Genomic DNA, 15,093 nt, shown 5'->3' with positions numbered 1-15,093 from the left:
GCAGCACAGTAGGAACATTGGCCTGCTGACTAAACAAATATGATTGCCAAAGTGAATTATTAAATTCCAACTGGCCTCACTTGCTAGAGAATTTCACTCCTTTTTCTCCCACACAGCCTCCTACTTTTTATTAAAGGAACAGTTTTCAACTCTTGCAAATAATTGCAGTATTTTCCTAGTCATTACTACAGCAGTTTCCCACTGTTTATATTTTAAAACTAGCACTTGGATGAGTCCTGTTGAAGCAGAACAAATAACTGTGTGTACATCTGTGTAAATATTTATCAAAAACTTGCTTTATTAAAAGTCCCAGTGAACTTTTGTTCTAACTGCTGTACCTTGTATCACTCTGAGACAGTCACATCATCAAGCTACTGTTACTTTACAAAACATGGATGACTTCATTTCAGTATTTCCTTCAGAGGACTTATTTGGGAAACTCCCTTCCAATAGAGGAAGTGGTTTGATGAGGGCTGGTGTTCTCATTCCAGATCCTTCACATCTCTGAAAAGCTGCATCCTCTGTAGAAAATAGATGTGTATGTGTGCCAAAGCATAACCCTGATGTTCATCAGGGCAGTGGGAGGAGTTATATATTCCTTGTCTGTTTGAGCAGTAATCCTCCCATTTGGCAGGAGTTTGAAAGGAAGTATTTAACAATGGGATTTTATAAAATTCAATGTAGTAAAGACTTTTTATATTTGAATGGATCTAAGGAAGTTTTCTTTTTCTTCCTCTGATAAGTAGAGGGTGTTTAAGGGTAATGGTGTCTGTGAATTTGTTGGGAGGATTTGACTGTTTTATTGGACCTTGTGGAACAATTGGTTTTCGTTTTATCATTTCCATGAAAGGTAGTCCGCAGAAGAAAAAATTGTGGTCTCTTAATGTCATACCATGCTTAAATGTTTTGCTTATGGGGAATTAGTGAGGAAGTAAGTCTTAGAATGTTGAACACTGTGATTTTGGTCAACAAGCATTGCTCTTTTAATGTCTCCAGCCATGCCAGAAACTGTGAAGTTGAAGTTATTTTCTTTCATACATGCACTGTAAGACCTGGTATTTTAAAAAGCTTTAAATGTAAGTAACTTTATCTTGAAAATAAAAATTATACAAAGTAGGGGAAAAGATGTTCTTATCATCATCCCTTGCTTCCAGCCACGTGATATCTCCAGTGAAGCTGCTGATGGCACAAATTTCCCTAAGTCTAGCACACCCAGATAGTGTCAAATGGCTGGTTACAGTTTCTGCAGAAAGTTAGAGGGCATCTGAGGAACATAGGTAAATCCCTTTTCTCCAATAATTAATAAGTTTATAGGTATAGAATAAAAGAATGGTTTAGGTCTTCATTAGCCAGTGACCCAGGCCACCATAACACAGAGCAAAAGTTACTTCTCTGTGTTTGAAGTATTTGAGTGTCTGCTAGGAAACATAAGAAGGAAAAAAACAATACCACCAGTGTACTTTTATTATATACTTTATTTAGACTATATTAATTTCTAGTCTTCAAAACAGTAACTTTAAGGAGATTTACTTGGTATAGGATCATCATAACATAAACTCTTTCTCTTGGTAGAACCATTAAATTACTTGGTCCACATCCTTATCAAACAGGAGTCCCACCAATTGGTCACCCAGACAATGTTTGGATATCTTCTGAGTCATATCATTACTGACATCATATTTTACATATAGAAAATCCATTCACTTGATGTTTTTTGAACCCTTACCCACATAAATATATGGCAAATAACAATGCAGCCTCTTATTTCAAGGAGTTGACAAATGAAGATAAAAATGGAGGCAGTGATTGCATGAGAGAACCTGTGGTAGAGGTGCTGTTGAGAGTTTTAGAAGGGGTGGGTAAAAGAAGGTCTTTTGAGCTTAGTGTGAAAATCAGTTCAAAAAGAAAGATCTGAACATATTGAAACATAGCAGATCCTGGGTAAATGTATCAATGGAGCAGACAACCCAGAAATCTAAAAAGCATGTGCAGAGGGTGGAAGCAAGGAGAGTGGAGCCTGCTCAAAAAGAGCTCCTGGTGGAACATGCTGCCCAAGTCAGTGTGAGAAGACAACCACGGACAGAATCTGTGACCATGGGAGAGTGGGACATCTAAAGGTGGGCAGAAAAAAATGCTGCAGAGGCATAAAGGAGGGTTGCTCAAGGGAGCCTCTAGAGGAAGAGGAAAATTATGCTGGAAATTTGAAGAGAGAAGACCACAGTATCAGCAGTTGTGAAGACCAAGAAATTAGCCTGCAACAGAAGGAGAGGTGTCTTTCCTATAAAGAAGAAAGGATGGGTGGACATTAGAATAGATTTGATCTGGGAAACAGTAATACAGAGGTCAGAACGTACTTCATGAAGTAGGAAGTGAGGTAGGTCACACCTGAAGGGGATGAAAATAGGGAAGAAGTGGAGGTTTGGAAAAGCTGATGCAAGCATTTAATAAAAATAAAAACATGCTGGCTATGGAGAGACTGTGCTTAACTGAAGGCCAACTGAGATTAAAGGCCACAAATTTGGGGTGGCATTATTTTTTTCTAGCATTAAAAGTTCAAACATAGGTGCATATAAGGGAAAATATTGTGCACTGGAGACCCCATCTGAAATGGAAATGTGCCATTGTTGGTTATGTAGCATACCATAGCTGTAAAGAATAACATGATGCTGGTATTTTGGTAAAGTATACAAATTATACATCCACTTTATCTAGAAGCAGCAGCTCTTCCCTCCTCTGCTGTCCCAACTACATCCTCCCATCAGCACTCCAAAGTCTTTGTTGTGCCATGACTTCAGAGTACTCAAAGCCTGCAAATCTGGCTTGGCTCTATAGTTTGTTATGGATCTCATCTCTCTGGCCTATTACACTCATTTCCTTCTTAGGTGTTACAGATTGGCCTGTACACCTCAGTGCTTAACTACGTACAGTAGTGCCTGATTTTTTTGACCCCTTTCAGGAATGAGCTAATCCCCACAATTAAATTTTCCAGATACACGAATTATATTTCATTTAAAACTAAAACAACTAACCAAACCAAAAAGACAATTTCTAAAATGTATTGCTATTACTTCTCTAAAGAGAGTAATGGACCTTGTTTATAGCAGATTCTTGATGACATAGGGCCATAGTTCCAAACATCAGTTAATGGACTACACCTGTGAGGTATAATATACCCTCTGGTTTTTGTTTCCATTTTTTTGGGGGGATGAGGGTGGGCTTTGGCTTTGGGAATTCTGAAGGCTCATTGCCTTGATAGTTGAGCCTGTCAATTCATGTCTTTTATTACATTGTTTTGTACTTGCTAATCTTCCTGACTAAATAGTACCTTAAAAGCAAGGATTTTGCCTGGTACTTCTCCACCCCTCACTTTTCTGTTGGTGCCTAGAACAGTGCCAGTGGAAGTTCCATAAATACTTGGTTGATTTCTAAAGATAGTACAATTGTCTTAATGTTGGCTCAAACCATGTTGTTTTTTTTTTTTTTTCTTTTTTTTGGGCAGACATCAGTGTTACTCTGGTTGGGCTTAGTGTCAGAACTTCCTTTTTCACATGAATTTCTGTTTTGCCCCAGTTGGTGCTTTTTTTGCCTATTACCTGAATTGAAGTAGGTGTTCACATTTATCCCTAAGACTTCACAAGAGCTGCCATTGTCTCCTTTCCCTCCATAGGAAAATTCTTAGAAATGCTTCCTAATTAAGTTAGTTTTAGCTTATTGTCCTAATCTATCTTAGGTTTTTGGGGTTCTTGATTCACTTTTACAAAATAATTACTACCTTCTTTATTGTCAAATTTGGAAACCCTTATTTTCCTCTAGTTTAAAATGTTAATAAAAATTAAAATGTTGCATAGAAAGTGTCTAAACAAGGACAGACCTGTAAAGGTTAATTCTCAACACTCTCCTCCAGGTTGAATCTGTAGATCATCAGTTCCCTTTTTTGTTGTTGTTGTTATTATTGTTGTCATTGTTGAGATGGAGTCTCGCTCTGTCACCCAGGCTGAAGTGCACTGCAACCTCCACCTCCTGGGTTCAGGCAATTCTCCTGCCTCACCCTCCCAAGTAGCTGGGATTACACACACGTGCCACCATGCCCGGCTAAGTAGAGATGAGCTTTCACCATGCTGGTCAGACTGGTTTCAAACTCCTGACATTGTGATCCACCTGCCTCGGGCTCCCAAAGTGCTGGAATTATAAGCATGAGCCACCATGCCCGGCCCATCAGTTCCTTTAGAGTACATTTGTTCAGCAGTTGTGAAATCTCCCTAACTGTATTCAGATTCAGACTAAATTTCCCCACATAGATATCTTGACAGACTTAGTCATATAGACTTTGCCTAATACATTTCCTCTGTCTGCCATCTAGTAATGAGATAAAAAGAGGAGGAAATAAAAATTAACACTCCGTTGAATAAATACCTGCCCACCTTCTCACCAAGGTCCTTTTCAGAAAAGATAAAAGATAATTGCTGATCCAAGACAGAGGGTTTCAGACATCTGTTTATTCATTTAATAAATATTTATTAAATTGTTACTCTGAACCAGACCCTATGCTGAGAGTTTAGGATATAGTTAGTTGTGTACTAGTTATATGTTGCCCCCAGAAATGTCCATTATTGCCTGGTTCTCAGAGAGGCTGAAGGGTGGGGTGAGAATGTAAAGCAGCTAATTGTGAGTAAGCAGTAGGCAGGCCAGAGCTGGGAAATAGCATGTGCAGAAGTGGAAGCTTTTCAAATTGCTGAGAATGTAAAATCAAATTCAATGTTGAGGTCTAGATGGATTGGGAAACTGGTTGAACTATGTAACACATAATCCCTAAGAAACTGAAGTTTGGAGCATCTTGTTTCCTAAAACATTTAGTAATAATAGACTTCTCAGGCCAATAATTCAAGCACATACTAGCAAGAGCTTCTTTCACATAACTGGTTAACATAAAAATGGCACTGTCATCTGAAGTAAATGTCTTTGAACTTAGAACTGCCATATGAGAATTTTTACTGTTTTGCCACCAAGGGAAGAGGAAGCCCAGGAGAACTATGAGTCAGTTTTTTTCTTTTTGTTTTTTTTTCTACATTGCCTAAGTTTAATATTCTTTGAGAGCGTTTTCAAAGAATTGCTTATGCAACACCTATCTCTCTCCCACTGTTTATAAAGAGGGAGAAATTAATCATTTTCGGAAAGTCCTTTATTTAGGTGCATACTACACCTAGGCTGACTATTATATTGATTTCTAAGTAATCATATCCTATGCACAGATCTAAAAGGACTGTGAGTGAAGAAACAAGATCATCAGCCCAAGACCCTACTTAACCCTAACTGGGTTCCTTTTCTCATTTCCAGTGCAGTTTATTCCGGTGTCTAAAGTTGAGTTGCCCCATTAAGAAAGACTGGAAGAGAGGCATATTTAATCATCCCTTGGAGCTTGCTCCCTGCAGGAGCCTACTTCTAGGTACTCAGCTTCCTTTCCACTCTCTAGGGATCCTCTAGACCACAGTGTTTGTGCTCAAACGCAGACACTGCATGTGAGGAAAAAAGTTTCCTTTTCTCCACTGACACATTCTTCCTCTTCTTTATATAATTTCCTGCTGGTCTCTTTAATCCCCAGGCTTCTTTCAAACTCCTGTTTCTCTGTATAGTAGCTTCCTGTACAAATGTATGTCACACTTATATGTGGAAACTTGCCTAAATAAAATTAGGCAGATATATGATGCCAGATATACACATATGACTCACTCCGCCCCCCAGTTTCATCTAGCTTCCTGGTCAAAAACCACTTTAGTAAGAAAGGCCTTACGTGACCATCACCTCCATCTAAAATAGCTCTCCTTCAAACTTATCATTTAGCCTACTGCTGTTCCTCTTGCCGCAGTTGACTCCTTGAATGCCAGGGTATCAGGGACTCACTGCTGAGTCTCTGTAGCTGAAAACAGTGCTGGTACATTGTAGACCCTTAAAATCTTTTACACAAAGAAAAACCTACATTTTGTCAGTTAAGAAATTTGAGGTTTATCTTAATGACAGAGTTGCTATTATCACCACCATCTCTGTTTTAAAGTTGAGTATACTAAAATTCATAGCCTGCCCAAGGTCACACAGGTAGTAAGTGGAGCCAAGATTCAAACTCAGATCTCCTGACTCCATTCGTATAACCTTATAAACTCTCTCAAAACAAAAAGATAAAATAATATAAATATTTATTGATATGTCTTTGTAGAGAAAACATAATGAGCATAAAGGGGAATGTGTTAAACTTTATCACAAGCAACCCTATTGGAATGTGTCAACTTAGCAGAACGAATAAGGCCAGAATATCAAGTATAAATGAAGCCTGTAGTTAACCGAAAGTTGCTTTATCAATCAGGCAGTCCAGTTTCTCTCCTCAAACTACAAATATCCACTGAGTAAGATAAAGAAATAGCTAATTTGATTTTACTTTTCTTTTTTTTGACCCAACTCTTAAGCGACTACTCACTCCTCAAGATTTAGCTAGTGTTGCTTTATTTTTATCCCTCTGGGGAGACAGAAGAGATGGTGGGGAAACACCTCTGAAGTTTGTAAGTTCTGCTGCGTTCAGCCCCAGATGTCTCTTACTGCACACTTGTGCCCTGGTGGTTAAGCAACTAGATTTGGAACCAGTCAGGCTTTTGTTTAGACATTTTTAACATTTTCTTGCTTTCCTTGCAAACTCTTCAGCCTTCAGACTGGTTGAAAAGTAAATGTATAATTCTTCTGTAAATTTTCAAGTAATAGGATGTCAGCTTTTCCTCAAAGATTTTTTTGCTTGGGAGGAAATAGACTAGACTGGATTAGAAGTCTTGATTTTGCAATGGTAACAAAAGGCATGTTCTTTTATAAGACTTTTCATCATGAGTTTATTTTATTCAATGGAAGCAAAATGTCAATTTTAATATAATGGAAGAAATAAAGATCTGTGATAAATCTGTGTGGATAAACATAATTAGAAAGACTTAAAGACTAAGTATTGAAACAAACTACCAAAATATCTTAATATTAATTTGTAAAAATGTCAGCACTATTTTTCTTCTTTGCTTAATTCTACTGGGTCCTGGTTTTCATCAAAACAGTCTGTCATATTAGTATACAATTGCCAAAAAAAAAAAAAGAAAAAAAATACTGCACAAGGAAACCACCCTTAGTGCTCCTGAACAGAAATCATTTTCAGAAGTTGTATTAGAATATAAGGAGTCCTTTATGCATGTTTACCTAAATATAATCAGCTACCTGAGAAACTTTGACATTCTTGCTCCTATTTTAAAAAGCAAAGTCAGTTATTATGTGGCAAGCCAACATCTTTTGTTTGACTTACCTAAAAAGAGCATTACCTCAATTATCTAAATCTCATCATTGTGAGTCTAGGTGCTCTCCTCTTTGCTGTCTTAAAGATTGTTGAGACATTGAGAAAACCATATCAAAAAGTCCCCCACAAAAATTATTCATCATCTAACGATTCAAAGCCAAATATTTTAGATTTTGCCTATTACCTTCCAGTACCTGTCCATTTTTCTGCAGATGTAATCATGTGGATGTGCTGAAAGTAGTAGTATGTGCTTTTTAAAAAAAAAAAAAACTTAAACTATACATAGACATCATATGAATCATTTAAATGACTGTATTACATTCACATACCACATTGTATCAAATTACTGTTAAAATTGTTTTCATTTTGATGACCAGTACTCCCATATAGCATTTTGGTTTGTATCACTTTCCTTACAATAAATTACCTTAAGCACTATCACCAAGTCAAAAGCAGTGAAGCTAATAAAATTCTATTTACTGCAGTCATACCTACACTGTATATATTACATATTAAATGTAGTAGTTGCAAAATACTAACTCAAAAAGTTCATCGACTTGAATTTTTAATTACAAAAAGTAGTTATCTCTATATTTTATTTGAATTTTTTCTTTGGAGACATATCTCATAGCTCTGGAAGGGAAGCAGATTCTTGATCCATTTTTGCGTATTGAAACATTGATAGACAAGGATTGATAAAGATATTGTGTAATCCCCAGAGAATTAACTTGAAAGTCTATGTAGTTCTCGATGAAGGTGTAAGAGGATATAAAAGTTTCAGATACATCTGAGCCTTAAGTACTTTTAAAAATCAATAGTAATATCAAGCTTTTAGAACTAAAATGTTATTCCTTACATTTATACTTTCTCTGTCTAGGTTGTGCATGTTTACATAGATGCTGGAAAAAATAAATCTGTGTTTAGACCTAACTCTTGGGTGACTCTGAGCAAGTTTAAGTGTCAGCTTCTTCTTCTGCATGGGTTACTTACAGCGTTATGATAATTAGCACTTTGCACAGTGCTTGAAACATGGATAGCACTGAAAAATGTTAGCTATTAATATTATGAAAGCCTGATTAATCATTAATCCAGAACTGTTTTAGCACATGTTTATTCAGGTAATTCAATGGAAGAACTATCTTTGCATTTGAATTAGTATATTTTCTAACTATTTGGAGAATTTATAATATTCTATGCATTTGAATTAGTACATTTTCTAACTGTTTAAAGAATATAAAATATTTATAATTTTAACAGTAATTAATGGCATTACAGATGTAAACATATTGTACCAGTTGTGTTTCCTGAAGCAAATCTAAGTGATAAAAGCATGTCGTCATCATCATGAAGTATGTGTAATGCTTACCCACATGGAGGAGTGTGCAGTTGGTAATATAATGTGGTAAACATGATTATTGCCCATTATGACCCTATCAACCTGTAAGGTTGTTTTCAATGACCAAGATAGAGACATTTGCTGTTTCACAAGTTGACAGTGGATAATTGTAGGAGACTCCACTTAATGAGAAGCAAACTATCATAATGGAAAATAAGCTGATTAGATTAAAGCTTAAGCCACTGAGGTTGAATGGTGTACCTCTTATGGATAGCATATAGTTGTGTCTAGGTTTTATATATATATATATAGCTTGCCCCAACAAGCTTTTTCATTAGTGTTTAGTCCACTTAAATTTACTGTAATTAGTGAGGCAGTTGAATTTAGGTCTGCCACTTTACTGTTTGTTTTCTATTTGTCTCATGTATTGCTTGTTCCTCATACCTTCCTTTCCTGATTTCTTTTGTGTTAAATGTTGTTTACTTTATCATTTTAATTCTATCTTTTTTTTTAATTTTTTATTGGATTTTAGGTTTTGGGGTACATGAGCAGAGCATGCAAGACAGTTGCGTAGGAACACACATGGCAGTGTGCTTTTCTTTCCTTCTCCCCTTCACCCGCATTTGGCATTTCTCCCCAGGCTATCCCTCCCCACCTCCCCCTCCCACTGGCCCTCCCCTTTTCCTCCCAATAGAACCCAGTGTTTAGTACTCCCCTTTCTGTGTCCATGTGTTCTCATTTTTCATCACCCACCTATGAGTGAGAATATGCGGTGTTTCATTTTCTGTTCTTCTGTCAGTTTGCTGAGGATGACGTTTTCCAGATTCATCCATGTCCCGTTTGCGGATTCAACGCGAGCTCCAATCCTGGGTTGTTCTCACAGCGCCATCTTGAGTCCTCCCTCAATTCTGTTATCTTTTTAAAGCTGCATTTCTTAATCTTATAATGGTTACGATAGGGACTATAATGTGCTTATTTATTGCAATTAAAATTATGAATTAACTTTGGTTTTACCTATATAAATCTTGCAACACTAAAGTTCTGCTTACCTCTCCTCTATCCTTTGGTGCTATTTTTGCCATATACATTACATCCATATTTTTTGAAACACAAAATGCAGTGCTACGAGTTTGCCTTCAAGAAATTAAGAATTGTATGAAAAGGATTTTAAAATATCTGGGTAATTATTAAAATCAATTTCCTCTAAAATTAATATTATAATTTATTATTGTAATTTTATTAGTTTTGAGAATTTTCAATTGTTATTTTTTATGTCTTTAAGAGGTGAACCCAATATGGAGTATAGAACAAGTTAAGTGTCAGGCAGTCAGCTGGACTCACTCACTTGCTCCCTGGATGAATCTGTTTCAGTGAAATGACAGATCACCGTAATCATATGGACCTTCAAGTTTTCCCACCAAAAGGCCAAACTGAAAATATGAAGTCCCTGACCCATAAATATCTACTTACTGCATTATATCTCCTTTAGCATTCATTACTCACTATTTATACAATTTTTTTTTAAAAAAAGTAAGGCTTATGCCTTTTCTCATCTATTTGGTATATGCAGTTTAGTAACTGTATGGCAATGTAAGTTACTGGCATGGAAAGCCTTGTAAGACAGTACTCACTTATTTAGAATGTGGACTTTTGCATTTCTTTACACTTGTGTAGAAAATTTACCAGCAGTGTTTTGTGTTATAGTGACATCTAGTGGTACTGTTTGAGGTTGAAAAAAATTATTTTTAAATTTGTTACTGTTTTTTCTAGAACATTTTTTGTAAGGAATCATTTTATCAACTAGGATGACAAGAGGCCTCTCCCATCCTGGCTTCACGTCACTTTCTGTAACAGAGAGACTTGGGCCATAAGCCCTGATGGAGAAAGCAGCCAGTGTTCCTTACATTTCCACCTTTGGCTTGAGAAAAAGCTCTATGCACTAAATACGGGAAAAAATGAAGTTAGGCTGGAAGAAAAAAGACATTGTTACATGGTAAAATTGGAAATTTTCATACTGACAGTATGGGATAAAGCAGGAGTCCCCAACCCCCGGGACATGGCCAGGGCCTGTTAGAAACTGGACTGTACAGCAGAAGGTGAGTGGTGGCAGGTGAACATTACAACCTGAACTCTGCCTCCTGTCAGATCAGTGGCAGCATTACATTCTATTAGGAGTGCCAACCCTTTTGTGAACTGCACATGCGAGGAATCTAGGTTCCCCCCTCCTTAAGATAATCTAACTAATGCTTGATGATCTGAGGTGGCAGTTCCATCCTGAAACCATTCCCCCAACCATGCCCCTTCCCATCCATGAAAAAAATTGTTTTCCATGAAACTGGAAAAATGCTTGGGGACTGGTGGTATGAAGTACGTCTGAGGATGTATACTTACTGAGAATGTACCTTGCATACCCTGTAAGATACCATAATGTTTTATCATTTTATAAAAGCTGAGGCTCAGAGAGGATTCTAAAAGTATTTAAGGTCACAAAGTTAATCAACTTGATTAAATATCTAGGGAAGCCAGAATTTCAAGTGAACCCTATCTCTAATTTGGATCAAAAGAGAATTTAAATTTAAATGACCAGATGTAATTTTCAAATTGGTATACATGTTGCATAAGTACATTCTCTTTTTAAAGTATTAAAATTGCCAATAAGGTTGAAATGTTCTCTGATACCCAAGTTCCAGTTCCAGCCACTCCACTTTTCTCCAGTGGTAACTCACTATCATTTTGTTGGGTAGCTTTCCAGATACCCCTCCCTGTCACACACACAAGCACATATACTGTGTTAAATACAGAGATGGGTGGTTGCTTACTTGTGTGTTTGATACATAATAGACAGTATTTGGTCAAAGTAGCTTTTATACTGGTAAAACTTCTTCATTGAAACAATAAATCCTCATTAAAATTAGAACTCATACCAAGTATTATTATAATCTGATATTCTGTAGCAGTGACAGTTGTTTCCAAAGTTATTCCAATATGCCTGTAGTAAATATTCAAGATATAACTAAAATATTGTCAGGACTGCTATTTTCCAGATTAAATTAAAAAGCAATTATTAACATATGCAGATTAAGTTTTTAAATTAATATTTCAATTCAGTGACACTGGATAGAATATCTTCCGTTTTGTCATAGTGTCACAAATCCCATCACCATTGCTGTAAACTAATATTAGCTAACTTTTAAATATAAGACCCACAATTATTTATTGTAATCCGAAGTATCAGAATGTTATGTAGCTTGTAACCTTGATCATATATTTGGGAGAAGACTCCAAAAATTGTCTATAAGAAAATCTTGTTTATTTTTTTTAAATAACTTTAATTGGAAATCCAAATGTAAACTCATATTGTTAAAAATTAACCTTTCATAATATTAATTTTTTTAAAAATTTGCACACTTAAAACGAATATAAGCAGTTTAAATATGTGTATATACATATATATATTCTCACATATATGAATTCATCAGAACAAGGTTGTCTTTTTTTCTTCTGACCAAACAATGTATGTAATGAAATAGTAAGTGCAAAAAAAAAAAAATGTATGTAATGAAATAGTAAGTGCAAAAAAGCAAAAAAAAAAATACAGGAATCAAAAGCCCAAAGAATTTTTAAGGAAACCATGATAGAATAGGTTATGTCAGATTGACTGGTCTCCTAACTTTTTTTTTATTCTGTCCACAGCATTCTATAGAAAGAGGATATGGAATTCCAGCTATTCCCTCCACTATAGAATTTACTGAATTTTAAATGTAAACAGGTTAATGTAAGCTAGAGTGATAACTTGAGACAGAACCTCATCAAGCACAGATTCAAAGTATCATAATTTTGGATCAGAGTGGAGAGAGCTTTCTCTGGGATGAACATGAGAAAGTTAATTAAAGAGGAAGTAGACTTTCTCAGAGCAAAGGATATTTTCATAAAACCATGGAATTTTTGAGCTGACTAAATCTCCATAAATTTTATGAACATATTTTGTCCTTTTATCTACAGTAACATCACATTACTGTTGATTTTCCATATATTTTAACTATGATGAGTTATTCTATGCTGTAATTTTCCTTTAGGATCCAGGGTAAATAAAAACAAATGAGTGTAAGAACCTTTAGTTACTGTAAGTGAAGGAGACTTAAAATAGAGTATGTACTGTTACATTTTCATTATGATTTTCTCATAGTTTTTTATTGGAAATTTTCATATATTCCTTAAGGGTGTGTTTGTTACATATGGAAGGTTTGGATCTTGCTTTCAATGAGGGGATGATAATTTCTTGTTAAATGTTCATCCCATATACTGGGCAAGATGAAAGCTAAATGGAAGATGAAATGGCAAATGTTAGACTAGGCAAAGGAAAGGAGCAGGTGACAAAGTAGCTTGTGAAGGTAATGCCAATAGAATAAGAAGCAAAGAAGCACCCTCACCCAGGAATTTTCTTTCCATCTCTAAAATCCACCATTGTAGGAGACCTGAAGCCTGACGTTAAGAATTAGTAAAGCCCATGACTGGGCAGGGCTGAGCTGCCAAAAATCCTCGTACACAAAATATATTAAGCTTCAAATCTGGGAACAGTGAATCATTTATGGCTGTAAAGCTGCTACATTTTACTTTTTAAAATGTAAGTTTTAAATTAAAAACTTTACATACTGTAAAGTTGCTACATTTTAATTTAAAAAATGGAAGTTGGGAATTGGAGTCCTGAAAGGTGATATTTACTACTGCCAAATATTTTTTTAATCAATGGTTAAATAAGATTTTTTTGATGCAGAATGTGACAAATTTGATAAAATATAATCTACATATGAAATGAATGTGTTTTCATTCAGAACTGTAAATGACCAAATGCTAGTTTATTGGACATTGGTTTTGTGTGACTAAAATGCCTATTACATCAGAAGCCCTACTGAAGCAAAAGAGTAGATTTCATGTTACAAAAGGAGCTTTTCAGACTAGACTTTAAGTAGTTAAAATCATCATTTTATGTAGCTATTATTATTTTAGTGACTATTTAATAAGGTATGGTTCTTTCCATGTAGAAAATTTTAAGTTCTTAAACGATTTTTCAATATTGGTACCTAACTTTTATGGCCATTTTCTTTCATTCTTGTCTATTTTTAAACTGTTTACATGGATTTTTTTCTCTGCATTTACTATGTATCCTGGGTTTTCTTCACTTGGAATCCATCATGAAAATAAAATTTAAAGATTAGGCTGCCTTCATAAAAGGTTAACTTTCTGGGAGTTCATGCTGCCATTTAAGGAGAGATTGCTTTCTCTTCTTAGCTATGAGTTTCTTAGAAAAGTAAAACAACCTCACCTTGAATTTTTGGGGAATAAAAACAAAATTTTAGAAACTGGTAAATATTTTTTATTTAGAGATTTTTAAAACCTGAATAATCATCTTAACATTGTTATCAGACTGTCAGGTGGTAGATGGCATTGATAGATGGCATCATTGATTCATTCATTCATCAGATCTCCACTGAGAACCTCCTTTAGTACCAAACAAATCCTGGATACGTGTTGTGAATTTCTTCTAATGAAATGAAGTTAAGTTAAATGAAACGATGTTTCTTCCTTAGTAGAGCAATAGATAGATAAACAAATAATTGTAATAAAGTATCAGTTCTGTGATCTAGGCATATGCAGTTATGTGACCTAGGCACAGTATAATATTGGTAAAAGGAAAAATGAATAATTTCTCCCCAGGTTGGGGGAGGGGTATGGGTGTTAGGGATGATGATGACCAGAGAGGTTTCACAAGAGCGAATACTTGAGTTGGGATTTGAAGACTGTATGGGCACTTGCCAGGTAGAAGCGTAAGCAGAAGTGTGGAAACAGAATAAAGAAGAGATTTGTATGATTTAGTCTTCAAAATGTTTTAATCCTTTCGGTGATGACAGAATTCAGTATTCACTAAGCATGGGGTCATAAACTTTGCAGCCCAGCCCATTCAAGTTATTATTCTCAGGGCTCTTTCCTTCACTACTTTTCTTCCTATTATTTCCCTCCTGCCTGAAAGAGTCTGTCGCCCAAGCCAGGATTGTGAATTACCCATGACTTCTCCGTCTCCACAGTGCCTATCCCCTCAACTAGTCACACTGAATTCTGCTGTTTTTCTTGTCTTTATAATTTCTGGTATTCATTTTCTCTGTGTTCTTACTGGGTCTTCCCTAATTAAGGCTCTTGCATGTTCTCCCTTACACTACTGCAGTGATTCTTTTCCTGTTTTCCTTACCTGCCGCCTTAAAACTGGAGTAAATTCTCTAAGACACAAACATCCCACTTGCCTGCTTACTGTCTTTCAATTGCACCCATCATTTGGAGATAATGCCCAAACCCTTTACCCTGGCACATAAGGACCCCTGTCTTTCCCTTGTGCCTCTCCCCTTACCCTTCACCCATGTACATCTTTGGCTCCACCTCTGCTGAATTCTTA

This window comes from Callithrix jacchus, chromosome 4 (genome assembly GCF_049354715.1).
Source record: "Callithrix jacchus isolate 240 chromosome 4, calJac240_pri, whole genome shotgun sequence".
In the NCBI taxonomy this organism is placed as follows: domain Eukaryota; kingdom Metazoa; phylum Chordata; class Mammalia; order Primates; family Cebidae; genus Callithrix; species Callithrix jacchus.
Note: the sequence above shows the minus strand (reverse complement) of the source record.